We start from the raw sequence: 17,199 nt of genomic DNA, 5'->3' as shown, positions 1-17,199 counted from the left end.
ATTTACACCCTGGGGATTCCTGCCCCCAGGGCTGGAGAGCCCTGGGTCATCCCAGGGCCCCTTGGACAGCAGATGAGCTGTGACTTGGGGTTCAGCTTCATCACTTCATGCACAGGAGAACATCCTGGCTTACCAAAACTGGCCTTCAGCCCCCCAAAAGCCTGACCCTAAACCCCAGAAAACTAGCCCAAGCCGAGCACAAGCAGCCATCCTTCTCAGCTAGCAGGTAGGCTCATGCCGGCCTTGAAAGCAGCGCAGTCGGGAGCTGTGGGGGTGTTTGGGACTTTCTGCTGTCTGTTTCCTGTGTTTAGCATGGTTTTTACACTTGGATGCTGAGCAGGAAATCCCAGCCCAAATGAAGTCAAACCGAGATTTGTCATTGACTTAGAGGAACCTGGGACTTCGCTCCTTATCTACAATGGCAGCATTCATGGATTCATATAGAATAAAACTCCTCTGGCTCTCGTTCTTCCTACACTTCTGAGTGCCCAGATAAGCCCTGTGGGTTCCAGCTGGCATTTCTGATCTCATGTGTCTGGGGCCTGATAAGATGTTACAATGTCCCATGTACAAAATCCCGCTCGGCAGTTTTACCTCTGCTGTTCCTGTGTGGGTTTTTTATGCTTGCAGAGAATGAGGCTTTCCTGGCTAATAACCTGTCAGGAACACAATAGTTAACTATGGCTAAATAACTAATGAGCTGCATGGCGGTGGCAAGTGATGCTCATTGCATCCAAACTGCTTTTTTTTGTAAGTTCAGTTTCGACCAGGACTACCTCAACTGTTTGTATAGCTTTAGTCAACTTTTAGTCTTTCAGTGATCAGTAAATTGTTTTGTTCCCGATTTCCACTTACGGATGCTCTCTGTAGCACCTCTATAGAAGATCTGATTTTATTCTGTCCTAGTTGGCTTTTACTGTCTCTCCCACCAAGAGCAGCACTGTTTTGTATGCATGCCTAGTGATAGTTGGTTATCATTCTTCCATTTTTCATGTGCCAGACTTCACCAGTGTACTAATAAATAAATAAAATGTAGAGCTTGCCCCAGCTCTGTCATTCTGGCATGCGAGGCAGCCTCAGGTTCCCCATCTCAGGTAGCTTCCCTGGGCTCATACCATGCTTGCTACATACAGGAGATGTCAGGGATTTCTGTCATTGTGTAATATTTGCCATTTAGCGCAGCAGCCTGCCTGAGCACTGGGTGGACTAAGAAGAGGGGAAGGCACCTCAGGGCAGTGGTTTGGACCACATAAGTAGAACGGGAGCTAGGTTCCTACCCTCTGGGCTCTGAATCATGTTCAAAAAATGTGTGCCCGTCTCTAGAGCTTGCAGGGAGTCTCAGTTTCTGATGTGGACATCTTAGTGAGGTCCACATGGTGAAATAGTGTGAGCCCCCCCAAGTGTTTGCTTGAACATCCATTAGAGTAAAGCTGTGCTCCCAGTGTCCTCAGGCTCTTCCTCGAGGAGAGCTTCTCAAGGAATGGCTGCTGCTTACTGCGTTTCTGGCAGTCCAACCCAAGGTAGGACTGACTTTGGCAGATATTTTTAGGGAGACCTCTTTTCTGTCTCGTCTTCAAGTTTGGTGTCCTTGTGCGTGTTGAAGAAAACTTTACTGTGTGCGTGTCACTGCTGTAGTTCCTGTGAGTGCCTGCCCGCTGCAGCACTGCTGGGAGCCTGACCTCCAAGCTTCACTGGTCTCTGCCCTGGGTTTGTAGGCGCCTCGGAGAACATCCTTTGTGCTTTAGATCCCTCCCTGCTTGCTGGCCCCTTGAGGAGGGCAGTCAGTGCTGGCTCCCAGGTGGTTCTGCCCATCATGAAGACAGCTCCATCTTCTGCTGTAACTTGGTTTGAGCCCAGCTGAGTAACAGAATGTGTTCCTGGGTTTCTGAAGAGCCTGTGTTGAGTGTTCACCCTCCTGTGACCCAGAATTTGTGGGCTAGGATGCAAAGCATGAAATGGGACTGAATAGCCACATCTTGCTCCATGACCAAAATATCAAAGCTCTTTAATACTTGGCTCTGTCACTGATTTGGCTGGGTCCTCTTAAATAAAACATACTCACCTCTCCCTGTCTCTGTGTGCGTGTCTGCAGTGCAAAACAATGGAACTTTCTTTGCAAAATTCTCTGTGGACTACAGCAATGTAAGGATTTTCCCTTTAAAGAGTTTTCTTTAATATTATTTCTTAGCTTTTCCTGCTGTGTCCATATTAGAAGGTGAGCACTCCTGTGAGTGGGCTAATTCCATGTAAAGAAAATGGACCAGCTCCAGTGTGGCCAGAAGCTTTTTCAACTGTCTTTTTTTAGCAGCTTGTGGTCCCCTCAATACTGCCACTGTGTGGGGCCCCTGGAGCCCAGCACCTTGAGGTTTAACACCCATCTCTGTTGCAGTCCACATGGCTTCACACCGTACATCCTTCAGTTTGCTGCCCTTTTTCCTCCCAGCCATTTAGGCAGCTTTTTGTCAAGCACTGATTTCTTCTTTGTAGCCCCCATAATAAACAGAATTGCCGTAAAAGCTCTGCACTTTTTTTTTTTTCTTTTTCTTTTTGACCCAGCATTAAGTTACAGGATACTCATTTCATCTGAAATCCCCAAACCATCTCCTTTGCATCATCTGATGCAATGATCAATACCTCTTGATTCCAAAAGCCTGTGAATAGTCTCTTCTTTTTTTTTTTTTTGATACCTGTGAAGCTTTTGGGAAATGTAAGACAAGCCCCCAAACCCTTTCTGTTCTTAGCTCCTTCAGGTACATCTAGTGTCCTACAGGTGGTGAGATGCACAGCAATGTGTTCTGAGATCATCCTAAAACATGACGGCCGTGTGTTTGGGCAAGCACTATGCTGAACCATGGTGCAGAGGCGTTTTGTCATGGTATTATTCCAGCAGGTGCTTTTCAGCTGCTTCTTGCTTCCTACTTTAGTGCATATGGTGTCCTGAGAACATAACCGGTGAAATGTTGGCTATGCATAATATGAACACAAGAATTTGTGAACACCAGAGGCTTCATCTTGGTGGGCTAATGTGACCCCAGGCAAACATTTATCTGGTTGTCTGTTTGCCCTGCCAGATACTCCTGCTTTGGTGTAGAGTCTCAGTGCTGTCGTAGGACTGTGTAATTTGTTTTCCTCTAAGCTTGCAGCTGGAACCTAAACCAAAAAAAGCGGATTTATCTCTGCCTTGGATTTTCTCCTGTGAATGACACTGAAATCACCATTGCCAACTTAGAGAAACAGATTTATTAAGCACCAGATCTGTCTTCCTTTTCGTTATCTCTATCACCGTCACGGGATTGGGTTGTAGCCCTGGCAGAGCAAGAGCTTATATTTAGGTATATAGCAGAGGAATTCATGTGTGCTGGGGAAACAGTGCAAGCCCCAGGACCAGAAGGAGCGAGTGCAGTTTGGGGAGGCACCGACGGCACCGTTTCCAATGTCCTTGCTTTTAAAGGGCAGGTTGGCTTCTGCTGCTTGGCGTCTATCAACATGTAACGCGGTCAGCCCCTTCTTTTCTGAAAAGTAGGTTTCCATTTCAGGGGTCTGTTCATCCTGCATCACGCCCCGGGCTCTGCCTCCCTCTCCAGGAGGGCCCTTGGCTGGCCAGAGCCCTGTTGTCGCACAGCCATCCGCACACGGCCTGAAACAAGCCATCAAGGATTATTCCTGGAGTGATTAGGGACAAGTTCTAACAAGCCTTCATAATAATGCAGACTATTTAAAGCTGCTGAGGGCTGGGATCGGATGGCAAAGGGCAGGGTAAATGAAAACAGGGTAATTTCTGGGGCCGTGGACGTGCTAAAACGGGAGGTGGGGAATGCGTCTGTGGGTCTGTGGGGGGAGTTGATTGGAAGGAGGGGAACATTATAATAATAGTTAGCATTTATATAATGCTTCATGTATTTAAAACACTGCACAAACAGTGACCGGAGAGGAGCTGGAATGCACTGCCCAATGCCCAAGGGAGATGTTTTAATTTTTTTTTTGGTATTGATGTAGGGTAGCAAGTAGCGCCAGTCAGGGGAGCAGCAGCGTGGCGTGCCTGCCATGGGAATGGGTGTCACTTATTGCAGCAGGGCCAGAGGGATGCGGGAAGAAATGGGCATGGCTGTGGTGAGTAGAGTTCCCTGGGGGCCAGCGGGGAGGTCTGGCTCTGTCACGCCTTCTCCTTTGCCCTTGTGAAGGTGTGAGAGTGTTAAAGTGCTATCCAGGGCTTCCTTCAAGTGACAGAGCTTTGCCCTTGGTGCATTGTTAGCTTGGCAAAATGTGAACAATTAGGTGCTGTGCCCAGCAGCTGTGACTTTTCTCCCCATGGGGTCAAGACCAGCTTGGAAGAGTTCAAAGTCAGATGGGAAAACACATTTCCCCAGAGCCTTGACACAATGAGGTGAGAACAACTGCCAGTTCAGCTGCTGCCCATCGCAGGCCTACAGGAGAGCAGTGGGGTCCTTACCTGCTCCTTGGAAACCCTTGGTTTGGGGATGCACATCTTCCAGCACCTTGTTCCCTCTGAGCTGATGGAGAGCACATATGGATTGATACAACCAGAGCAGCAGCGGTTTGTGGTAGCTACAAGAGACCTTGCTTGTTCCTGTCTTCGTAGCATTAACTCTGGTTTCTGAGAGGTCCTGGAGCTGCCTGCAGCCCCTTAGGCTTTTGTTAGAGGGTTTTTATCCCGTGGCCGACAGACCCCTGGGGGTGCCTTAGTTCCAGGATGTGTGGGAAGCAGGCATAACCTCTTCAGAAATAAGTGGAGGTTGTGTTTGGTGCGTTACTGAAATGGCAGGGAAGGTGGGATGAATCCTGGCTTCCTTGCTGAATTAAAAATGGGGGATTTTTTTTTCTGCATTGAATGAAGCACTTGAGGTCAATACTTTAACCAACAGGTCTCTATCAGGATAGAATCTGATTTCAAACCAAAAACTCAGTTTTTTTCCGGCAAAACAAAATGGCTTGAGTTTTGCCCATTCTTCTTAATATTCTGTCAGAAAGAACCAAAGCACTAAACCCAGCAGGAGTGTGATGATTGTTTTCATCCCCTCTAAAAAAAAACATTGCTTGCTGAAAGTGTTTCCTTGACACATTTCCTTTTGCATCCATTCTGGGCATCTGAGCACACCACTCTTCATGCAGGATGTATGACTGGGTTCATGGTACACCCTGTTTCCAAGCTGCTGCTTTTATTTTTGATTTTTTCTAAAACAAAATATTAGCCAAAGACTGCAGAAGGAGTTGGGAAATCTGAGCACCCTCTCAGCCCCACTTCCTCCAAAAAAAGGGAGGGGAAAACATCTATTTAACCTTTTGGTTAGAGCTTCCATTTCTAAGGTGCCTGCAGAGTGGAGGTGGTTTGGCTGTGAGGGAGCTGCTCTGGCCCTGAAGGTTCCCGTATCCAACGTGCACGGGTTTACAGCATAGCTTGCGTGTTCTTCCTGAGTAATGTCAGACTGCTATTTTGTGAGATGTTTCATCTTCTAATTCAGGCTGTTCTGCAGCGTTTTGCCATCCCTGCTGACTCTTGATGCAGAAATACCTCCCTCTCCCTGAATGAGAAGGCCTTGGTGGTTCCTGAGAGCTTCATGGGACGGTCCTCCTCATGGGTGTCAAGAGCTGTGTGGAGCACTTCTGCTTTCTTTGGGGTGCTTCTTGCATCCCAAAGGACTACGTGCCTTGCGACTTACACTGCCATTGCTGGCTGTTGGCAGAGATGGGAAGAGCCAACCTGTGCCTTGAGTAAGTTCTTGTGCCGGCACCCTCAGCTGTTACCTGTACAAACTAAATACTTGAGGACGACCTTTTCCTGACTTCCCCTGCGTGCTCCGGTGTATGGTGCCCACCCATACAGCTTGGAAGCCGCACAAGAAGTGCCTTTGTCTTGATGGCAGACTTGGGTCAGGTTGCTAAATGCCGACCCAAGGAGTCATTGAGTCAATGCGAGCACACGCGTGCAGCTCTGGAGCATTTTCCATGCAACGTGGTGAAGTCACTAACAGAAAGTGTCGTGAATCACTGGGGCTACCGGCCGGGGAAGGCCCAGGCTGTGAAATCAACTCAGGTAATCATCTATAACGATGTGGATATAAAACAAATTAATAATGGGAACTGGCATATGCTTTGTACTCGCTTTGCCCCAGCTGGCCCACGAGTGTTTTGCTCGTGCTGATGGTGCTGTTAGGAAGCCACTGCTTTTGAGGAGTAAGTGCATGAGTCTGTGCCCCGTAAGGGAGATGCCAATGACTCTAGCTCCAGGCAGGTAAATAGTGAGCAGCAAGACCTAGTGTTAACTCTGCTCTGTCCCCCTCTCATTCTTCCTCATTTCTTCCTTTTTTTTGCATCAATTTCTTAATCTGTACTCTGTTTTTGTGTCCCTTCTCTTTCACCATTCCCTTACTCCCCCACTTTTCCTCCTCTGTTTCCTCCCCACTTTGTTCTGCACAGAAAATAATTGTGATGGATAGTTTTCTCCTTCGCCAGCCAAAATTCTGCGCTCTCTTCCTGTAAATAGTTCAATATCATCATGAGACAGCATTAATTTGTTAGCATTTTTTTTATTGAATGGGCAGCATATTCTTATGTTTGTTTCTTCTGGGAGATTTTTCTTGGTGTTTTTTAGTGTCTTAGTCTTTTATTAGCGTTTCCTCTTGCCAATATTTTGCTGCGGAGCGCTGCCTGGTCTTACTATGAATGTTTTGGTATGAGGCAAAGAGAATTCATATTTCTGGAAGAATCATTCCCTTGGTATGTGCTTTGGGCAAGACCCTGTCTCCCTGAATACACCAAAGGCAGAAATTCTCATTAATTCCTATGAAGAGGAGGACTGGACCTTGCTTCTGCACCCACAGAGGATTGCCCTACACCGTGTGTGTCCTCGAGGGAGAGGTCTGGCTTGGGCAAGAGAGGGTAAGACGAGACTTGTGCGTGCTGTCTCCGTGGGAGAGGATGCAGCCAAGATGCACGACAGACTTGACTCGCAGTGCTGAAAAGCGTCAGCATCACGAGCTCTAGTCCCCAGTTCCCTTTCAGTAAACTGGCAAAACCTCTCCAAGTTCACTGTCAGGATTGCCAGCCTCAGCGGCGTTCAAAAATCATGAGTCAATTGTCGACAAACCATGACTCTGGATTAAAAGCCACGAGGCTGGAATACGTACCTGTTTTTCTTTTACCACTTTGTGGGCCTGTAACTACCTTCAGGTGTTGCCTTCAAGTTTTCCTGTGCAAGCATAGAGGCTAGGAAACATTTTTATTAATAACAATTATACATTTCACTTTGATTGGGTTATAAATAGTGCAGGGAAGTGATGGGGAATGCAATACCTTGTCTTCAGCTGGTGAAGTCGAGGTCCACAGGCTGTATTTTTGCTGCTCATAAGTGAAAGCAACGATGACTGTGGAGCTGAGGAGGCTGCAGACTGGAGGCTCAAGGCTATGAACGTGCTCTGCTGCTGATTTTTTACCCTGGGTAGCTATGGCAGAGGCAGGTCTGGTAATGAGAGGTTGCAGCCACATGTTACTTGCGGCTCCTCTGCCATCTGCTTTCCCAGAAAAGCAGCTAGTGTGTGGTGGCCGGTGTGCTGAGCTATTGTGCTTCACCTGGCTGCATCTGAGAGCTGTGCGTGCCTGCAGACAGCAAGAACGCTTCTTGCGTGGATAGGATGCATGAAGGAAGGCAGGAGCAGTACAGATCACATCCTAAGAGCATCTCCTGGTAGTGTTTGGAAGGTGCTTTTAAGCAACACTCCCAAAAAGTTCACTTTACTGATTTGACAGTAAAAATGCAAGCAGGGAAAAAATTGGAATTGATCTCAAGGAAATAGAAAAAGTCTCAGAACTTCAGTTTTCAAGATATAAATGAACATGTGGAATTCTTTATTATCCCCCTCACCTTCTCATCTGTTTTTATTCTGTTTTGCCATGAAAAGGGAGGCAACAGAGGAGGAATGAAGAAAAACAAGGCTAAAACCAAAGCTGAAAAAGTTTCTTGTTTTCTGTTTTTTTCTACTGAAAAATTAGAAAAATTTGAGGGAGGGGAGAAGAAAATGCTCATAAATTAATTTTCTTTTGAAGAAAAACCACTTTTTGTTTAAAGAAAAACATTGCTTTGACCAATTCTGTTCTTGTTTGAGCAATTCCACGCATGAAGAAAGAAGTCTGGTTTCAGAATTCAAGTTCTGGATCCATGGTTTGGCTCGGTGCCTTCTTTTTTAAACGCTAGTGTAGGTAAACATATATGAGCTAGAACAGTTCCTGCAGAATAATGAGGCTATTTATTTGGAGTAGCCCTTTCCCTCCACCTCCTTATGACGTGTTTAATTTTCAATGACTAACTGGAATGATGATTAAGACCTCTGGGCAGCAGCCACTTGTCTTCAAGGGTAGTCTAACTTCCATCTCCACCATAAATAGCTATATACAGTTTGCCACATTTCTTCGAAGAAGGTTTTTGGACCGTCTTAACCAGATTTTCCAGGAATCTCTTCTCCCTCACACTTGGAAGGCGTTATTAAGTAGTGCCTTTCTCTTTCCATCCTTGTAACGCGTCCCAAGGGCCCAGATGAAAGGCTAGGTCCAATGATTCACATAAGCATAGCAAAGTAACATCAAAGGGGGGGGGGGGGGGGGGGGGGAAGGGTTGTGACCACGAGACTGTTGGACAATGTGGACTCATTTATGTGCATCTAGCTGTGGTGTCTTCCTAGATTGCTTTGGCTTGGAGGTGAAGGATGAATCCTGCTGTCCGTGAGCCTGGGCTTTCCATGTGGTGCCAGCGTGGTGGGCTGCTCTTCAGGGCACCCAAATTTCAGGGTCAGGGGAAAGAGAAGCTGAAGTACACACGGCTCTTGGGCATATCTGTATGTGATCAAGCCGCTCAGAGGAGCATCTTCTTTTGAGGCCCTCAAATAATTGTCTTCTCCTCAACAATTCTCGACTAATAACGCTTTTCTTTCTGTCCCAGTGGGGTGCACTGTGCCGTTTCTCAACAATGCATGATTTTTTTTTCTATTGAAATAGTATGGGGTTTCAGTTTTTTAAATTAAAAACTGAATGTTTTTGAAAATATTTTTCCCACACGAACATTTCTGGTGACTTGCAAAATCCTTTTCTGTTAAGTGTCAGTAGTAGATTTTTAACCCGTTCTAAGAAACTTCCTCCTGGTAAAAAGGACTAGTGTCCTAAACCCTTTTAGGAACTGCATCTCTCCCCTTCCCTTGCTGAAGAATGGTGATCTCAAAATTCTGTTTCTCCCCTTTTCTCCCCCTGGTGTTCTCCGTGTCTCCATAATTTTTCCCCACCCGTGCACAGTACTAAATGTTGGTAAGAATGATATTTCTGAACATGGGAAGTAACAGAAATGGCACAAATATTTTAGACGGGATTAAAGAAGTGATTTAAGCCAAGCCTGATCTATAAGGATAGGTTTTCTGGAACCGAAAGCTGTCCTGCTCCTGCAGCATTTTCAAGCCCTGGTGTATGATTTAATAGCTTTGTAAGCCCAATGTACAGTTCTACGAGAACTTCCAAACGGATCTCATTTGCTAATAAATTCCAAATTATTCTTGCCGACTCTTGGGTTTCTTCTCTATTAGATTTTATTATAGGACTTTTTACATAATGGGAGAACACAAACAGGAGACTTGGAGCCACAGTTTCAGAGCTCTTTGTTCTGGGGTTGGGAAATCAGTTTCCAGATGTTGACCATGTTGGCAGTTTTTCATTCTTTTTTTCCTTCTCTTTTTCTTTTGTGTGTGTATATGTGTTTGTATGTCTTTCTCTTTTGACCAGGAGTGAGAGAGGGAAATTAAGATGATGAATGAAATAATGAAAATAATAAAATAACAATGGTCAAAATCCCCTTTGTTCGTGAGTCATGACTCAGCTGAGGGCAGCAGCAGGAGTGCTGCTGTGAGTCTGCTCCGATGTCAACAGCAGCCATCACTGTAGGGACACGTTTAGGTACTTCTGGTGGAAGAGGTGGAGTCTGGGGGATGCACAGAGAAGTTTGCTAGGGACTTAGGAGGATTCTTGGGTCCATACTCTCTCCCACGCTCCCATTTCTTTGCGCTGCTCTGGAAAGTCTGCACATCTCCCCAGCTGAGGCTTTTCCCAGCATGGGGTAGTCCACAGATGGCAAAGCTGGCTTCTAAATTAGCTTCCCACAGCACAGAGTGTGGAGGGGGTGGCCCTTCACCCGCTGATGGGGAAGAGAGCCACCCTGAGAACGACTCCCTAAACCAGGGGTGAACCCTTCTTGTGTCGGAGGTGCTCAGGCGATGGAGCAAGTGCTCCAGATGCTCACGTGAGCCAGGCTTGCTCCTTTCTCCCTCCCCTTTCTGTCCTCTTCAAGGGAAAATCCAAAGCTTGCAGTACCCCACAGAAGTAACATTGTGCTCCTGCTGATCCCGATCCCCTTGATCAGCCACTGAAAGGGACCCCCGCTCTGGCTATTGAAGGGTTGGAGATGTCTGCAGGACAGAGCTCGAGCCTTTTGCCAGGGTTGCGTGAGTGAGAACAGTAGGATTAAGATATATTAATGTTGTACGTGCTGTTGCATCCATCCAGGCAATCTAGCCCTAGTGAGTGCCATCATTTCCATTGTTTTGCAGACATCCGTTTCATTCCAGCACGGGGAAGGACACCAAACGAGTTTCTTGTTAGATATCTGCTGGTGGAGCTTTAGCCAGAGATCTCTAGGAGTGAATTCTGAGACAGTGAGGTGAAGAAGAGGGTTTAAGTATGACGAGGAGAGGAAAAGTCACTTTATGTCTCTAATCCTTCCACGTGTGGCGAATGTGGAGTCCCCTTGAACAATTTGGTGTTGACTGTGTAGACAGCCCAGGCAGATGCTGAAGGAAAAGGAGGGAGGGGAAGGGGGATTCAGCTCCTCCAGCTCTAAATGTTTTTTTTGGTTTTTTTTTTTCCTCTCAAATCACCGCTTTCAAGTTGTGGACACATCTGGAAGTAACAGCAAACACGTGTAGACTGTGGTTTTGGAGGAGGGGAGATGGGATTCATATGCAAGGGAGGGTGCCGTCCCTGTCCTGACAGCATGACCTTGGAGGCAATTGGAGACAAACTGGAGGTAGAGGAAGAACTCCCCAGATCAAAGGGGGATCTCCATCCATCTCTGCCATCCCCACTGGAGGAGCTGGGAGGTTATTCTTGAATGTAATGGACATGCACAGAAGTTGTAACACATGACTCGCTCTGGTGGTTATAATGAGATTTGCACCCCCTACTTAGATGACAGATGAGACACAAGGCTCAAGTCGGGTGGGTGATGGATGCTCAAAATAATCCTGACTGTGTCTTTACAGCTGTGGTTGCAGCAAGGATATCCATCATAGCCTGGGAATCATAAACTCTTTTACCTAAACTGGACATTTAAGAGTATGGTCACAAATAAAGTACAGCTCTGAGCCCCTTCACTGGCTGTAAAGACTGTTGAGTCGGAGAGCTCGGGAGGTATCAGGTAGCTCTGATATATCATTAGAGTTTTACTTCAGTCCTTTGCGGTTTTGGGTTTCCAGGGGTGGAATGAGATTTTGGCCATGGACCAGACTGCTGATGTATCTACCTTTACACTAGTTTTATGCTACTATCCATCTTCGTGGTGTGCGAGATGCTTTCAAACTCAACAGTGGGGTAAACCCCACGTTAGAGCCCGTGGAATCTTTTCTCCTGCTTTTGTGGATTTCAAGCTCTCTGTTTTGGGAATAGTTTTGTTATTAGGCTGATTTATTTATTTATTTATTTAAATATTTATCTTATGTTCTCTATAGGCTAATTTATTTCAGGGGGCCTTTTGAAGATTGTTTGGCTTTTTTTTTTTTGGATAGAGGGGGAGTGTGAAGAGGGCATCCCTGTTCTTACAACAGAAAGGTTCACTGAACAAGGAAGTTTTTCCTGGTGTTTTCTACTGATCACCAAATTAGGCTGATAGGATGAGGTGATAAGTGAAACAGAAGATAGTGCTTGGCCTTTCTGTCACAATCTTTTCTCCTGTGCAGGTAAACACTGTCATGTGGTATGACAGACAAGCGCCATAAAACAAAGGAAAAATTCCCAGTGAATGTTTGCCTTGAAACAGCAAGAGTATGCTTTAGGGTTTGGTATCTTAGTGCCTAGGGGAAGAAGGAGGAACCCAATTCTTGCTGTGTCAATGTCTGTGTTTTTTTGAGCGTTCTTTCCTTTTACGTGGCTTCCTCCTGACTTGACAATGCTGCAAGAGAAGTCAAAATAGCAAGAGAAACAGAAGTGGCAGTTCACGAGACCACTGCTGATTTCCAGCTAAGATCTCTGTGCCCAGTATTTCTTACTGCATAGGCACTTCTGAAGAGCCAGTGCCAGCAAACGGGAAACAGTGTGCGTGGAGTTTGGCAATAGGTAGGCAGGGCTGAGTCTGCATTTCCATTTGTAAGGACGAGCTGACTCCTGGAACTGGGCTACTTTGACTTTCAGAAGCTTTTGACAAAATTAAGACCTTGAAAAGCGGCGAGGCAGAGACGGTTTCCTTCTCTTGGTGTTCTTGCTGGTGCGGTAGTCAGAGGAAACAGGGGTGATGCTTGCAGATGTGAGCAGGTAGGAACAACACTTTTGTTGGCAGAAACCAGGAGATAGCTGACCAAAGATATACATGCTGCGTAGGACTCCTCGGAGCTGCAGCTAAAAAGGGATCATCTGCATTTCATTTTTCTCATTTGTATCCAATCAGGACACATTTGCTGAGGATCTGAATGGAGAATAATTTCTCAGAGGAACTACTATTCCCTAAGTCATATAAAACAGGACACACAGTCCGTGTCAGTGAGCAACCCAGCTTGGTCTTTGAGCGTTTTCATGAATCCTTTTTATCTTTGAGTTGAATAGCTCCAATTGCATGGCAAGATGGAATGCCAGAATGAATGAAGAGGAAAAAGGAGAAACAATAACCTAAACCAAGCACTTATATTGAAAACAGGACCCAGGGAGGAACAAGTAACTGCTGGCTGTGTTAGCCATGTCTCTCTCCTGGCATTTTCTTTCATCGCCCATACAATGTAGGAATAAAATGGGAGCACGTTTCAGATTGCAGACAGCATGTTGGCAGATGAGTGGATGTAGGTATCACAGATGACGTGGCCAATCTCAGCCCACAAATGCTACTCCAGGCTCACTTTCACGAGTAGACTTCTGGCAGTTTGGTACAGCAAGGAAAGTGAGTACAACTGTCACTCCAGCAGCAGTGCAGCTGTGCACAGCTTGCGTGGGGTAATTGTCCTAGCCTGCAAATCCTAGATGCTATCAAAGCCCTGCTTTACCCAGCAGAAGAATTAGTGTGTGGTAGCACTGCTTTAAAAAGAGAAAGAATAGAAAGAGAGAGAAAAAAGCCCTAAACCCAAAGAACAACCATCTAATTGTATTTAAAGAGAATCAGATTTGACTTCTGCATGACCAGCTGTGACATCCATCTGCTTTTCTCCTTCACAGCATGTCCAGTGCTGCTGAAGGTATGGGCGAGAAATCCATGTGGTGGTTTAAAATTCAGCATTTGAAATGTGCTTTGAAATGAGAATTCAGCTGGGCAACATCAGTGTGGTTGTAGAAGCATCGTTTCTTTAGCCTCAGTAATGGGAAGACCAAAACCTCAGTACATGTGTTTCAGTAACCAATTGTTATTTAACAACTACTCACAGTCTTATTTAATCCTCGAGTGCTAATAGAGGAGTGGCGACATGGTTGTTTAAAAATACAGTCTTTCATTAAAAATATTTTCTGAGGTTTATTAGTTAACAAACAAATGTATCTAATGGGTCATAAATAATATATCTGGGCAGACAACATAAGAAATAAAAGCAATGCATAGGCCAAATACCACCTCTGGTTATATTGTGTAAGCCAATGGCGAAGATAAGTGTAAATGAGAACAAGACTTAGTCCTATAATTGTAAATATATAGATTCATAGAGAGCTTTGACCACAAGAAAGTGACTGAAGCTGTCAAGCTGCTTGCTCTGTGCCAGATACCTTGGGGCTGAGCTTCACAGCCACTGTGATGTGTTGTTCGGGGAGCGGGCTCAAAGGAAGAAACATACCTCTGTCCTGAAAACCCCTGCCTTGAACCGGGCCAGCTGCCCAAAAGTGCTGTGCTGTATCGCAGCATCTGGCTGCCCCGCCACATTTGTCCCCCTGCGGTTCTTCTTGATCCTTCGCCCCTTTTCTTCCTCCCCTCAACGCCTCGGTTCTCACCCAGGCTTGAACCTACTGGGCTGGGGCTGGGGCCGCCTTTGAACTTGAAAGGCATTCTCCCTGCTGTCGGTGCTGGCGTTTGGTGCACAAGGCACCGCTGGCCTTCACACCAGGCCGGAGCTGCCCGTGGAACATGTTAGCAAACCGTGCATCGTCTGCTTGTTAGCCACTTGAAGTTTGGATCCCCAAAGCCACAACCTTTGCTCGTTTGGCTCAGCACAGTGGTAGGAAAAAATCTGTGGTGCTACTCCCTTGAAGGCTAATGCTGGCAATGAAGGGAAATTCCTGGATTTGAATGCTTGTCTGTTTACTTATTTATTTACTTCTGCATTCAACAGTGGGAAAATATTTTCATCTTCCTCCTTGTCTTGTCAAACCACTTTCTTCATCACAGCAGGCGCTGGCTTGCAAAACTGGCCTGTGATGATTTCTGCTCCGTCTTGGGTGCCTCTCAGTCCTCCGGCAGATGCTGGGAGAAGACCCACGAGGGTTTTGCTGGGAAGAAGCGCACACCCTCATCCTTTGAGGCCTCCCTTCGCAACCAGCTCCTTCCTCCCATCACCTTGGGACACGGGAGCGGTGTTCTGGTCTGCTGCACACCCGCTGCCATGCTGCCAAGGCTGGCGGTGCCTCCCCGAACGGAAAGGGCATGCCCTGCCACCCCGTCTCCTCGGCCTGCCTTGGCTTTATCCTGTCTGTGAACTCCTGACCTTGATTGCTCCCTCTCCTTCCCCGGCTCCCCTCCCTCTTCCAGCTCCAGGACTGTCTCGTGTTTCTTGGAATCCGGCAGCGCGAGGGCTTCTTGTTGATTGGTATAAACAATCCTAAAGGTCACATTTTTTCCCCCCTGTGGAGGGAGAGGGGGTGGGGAGAGGGGTGTCTAAAATAAAAGGCTTCTCTCAAATTAACAACCACAACGATATAAACATGGAAGTCGAAGGGAGCTGTTCACCAGCAACGTGAGCTGTGCCAAAGAAGCCCCTCGGGGCTTTCTTGGGAAAGAAAATGTGGGCACAAGATGCGGCATGCTCTTGCGGCTCGGTGGGAGGGAGAGGTCGGGGTGCCAGGGGACGATGACAATCACGCCTTGCTTGGATGGTGACATCTGATTTGAGTGGCTGTGTTTGTGCCAGGGCTGGTGCTGGTCATCCCGCTAAGCTGGAGGGGAATGCAGAAGTCCTGGCGGCTGGGAGCTGAGCAGGCCTGGTGCCGTGGGACAGCTGGTGGCGGTCCCCTCAGCCACCCTGGACGCCACCCGGTTCCTACGGCAGGTCAGCTGCCCACGTGGACTTCGGTGGAAGTTGGGGCAGGGCCCAGCTGGGGAGAGATTTTGGAAAACCAGCAGAAAGCTAACACAGGTGTTTGGTGGCCAGCTCAGAGCTGACATCGGCCTGGAGGCCGAATCGCAGCCAGAGCTCCGCGTGTCAGGTTTGCTCGCACCATTCGGCAAGTGCCAGAACTGCGGGGAATCGAGCTCTTGACTGCCTTGGTTGTGCCAGGAAACCCTCCATAAATGGGGTCTGCGCTGTGATGGGAGTCCTTTAACCAGCTTAGTTTTATCTTGGAGGCAGTTAAAGCACCAAAGGGCAAGCCCTCTTGTTGTCTAAATAAGTCCAGAGTCTCCAGGGCTTTGTGTTTCGTTCTTCCTAGCCCAGTCCGGCTCAAGGGTTGTTCACCCTCAGTCGCTCTCCTCCAGTACGCCTCCAGCGAGCAGGAGCAAGGTGGGACACAGTGTGGTGGCTGTTGTCGCCTTGCTGAGGCTTCAGAAGACCTTCCATGTCTTCAGCAAGCCCAAGCAAAACCTTGGATCCCAACAAATTTGCGACTTCCAAGTATACACAAGCTCAAGGGGAGAAGTTTATTGTAGAGAAAGCTGTAGAGATTAAGTGCATAGTGATTGCATTCTGCTTCAGAATTTTTTGAATAAAAATTGTTGGAAGAGGACACTGGAGGAAAGTATCAAATACGTTCACTGAATTTTATTCCTCCTAAATACTATCTATTGTGGCTGCTGTTGGAGACAAGATACTGGGTTATGAACTTTCAGCCTGATTTGGTAAGGCCGCTCTTCATTTTCTACACGTCCCTCAGCTTTTGGTGGCCTGATCTCATCTCTGAAGGAGAAAAAAAGACACAACTTCTCGTTGTGTGTGTTAGTGGGCATGTTCACAACCCTGCTGCCTTGGCTGGTGGATGTAGGCACGCTAGGCCAGATGTAATTCCAGCATCCTAGAGCTGAGAAAGGATTTCTGCATATTTTCTTAGCCGGTTTCCTAAAGAAATGAGCTTTATGCAAATGTGCTCTGTGTATGAATTTGTGCTCCTGCTTTGTGTATCTGTCCCTCCATCTCCTTCCTCAGGACTTTTTAGCTGTTTTCAACCTAATATGGGAAATGGGTACAGATCTCAAAAATAATCCAGTTCTTACACATACCATGCAAAATTTAGAGCTGATAAGGAGACATTTGCCATTAGTGGGCATCAATCTTGAGTACTTAGTAACCAAAAGTCACACAGGGATACCATCTTAGGAATATCCCCAGCCATCGGAGAAGCTTCTTGGACACAGCACATAGGTCAGATACTAAGTTCTGTTAGTTTTTTTCTGCTTGTTTTCTTTTTACTACGTTTCTTTATTTGTTCTATTTCTAGGGACCCCTGCTCATCCAGGTTCAAGCCTGGAATGGAAGCAGAGTCTCAGTGACAGCAAGAGAACATTAATTTTTGATTTGTATTGCAATAGGTTTAGATGCCCAAACAGAGATCAGGATCCTGCTGTCTTGGGTGCTTTCCATTTGACAGACCATAATAGACAATCCCTGATAGGAAGTGCTTAAAGCATCAAATGCAGGCTGAGAAGGGAAACTGGGTCACTGGTTCATGCGCCAGGTTAGCAGCCAGGCTCGAGGGCTTGCAGCTCGTTCTCTCCTGAGCAAGCATCTCTGGGGCCATGTGCTTCCAGCTGCCTCTTAAGAACTC

The 17,199-nt window shown here is 46.8% G+C and overlaps 1 protein-coding gene across 1 annotated transcript in view; it reads left to right on the top strand.

The window, feature by feature from the left end:
* Positions 1-17,199, top strand: part of LOC308196703 (uncharacterized protein) — a 180,769-nt gene that overhangs the window by 75,963 nt on the left and 87,607 nt on the right. The gene's annotated exons all lie outside the window — the stretch shown is intronic.

Source organism: Anser brachyrhynchus (assembly GCF_964034855.1).
Source record: "Anser brachyrhynchus genome assembly, chromosome: 5".
Classification (NCBI taxonomy): Eukaryota; Metazoa; Chordata; class Aves; order Anseriformes; family Anatidae; genus Anser; species Anser brachyrhynchus.
The sequence above is the reverse complement of the archived record's forward strand: the minus strand, read 5'-3'. Positions and strand labels throughout refer to the sequence as shown.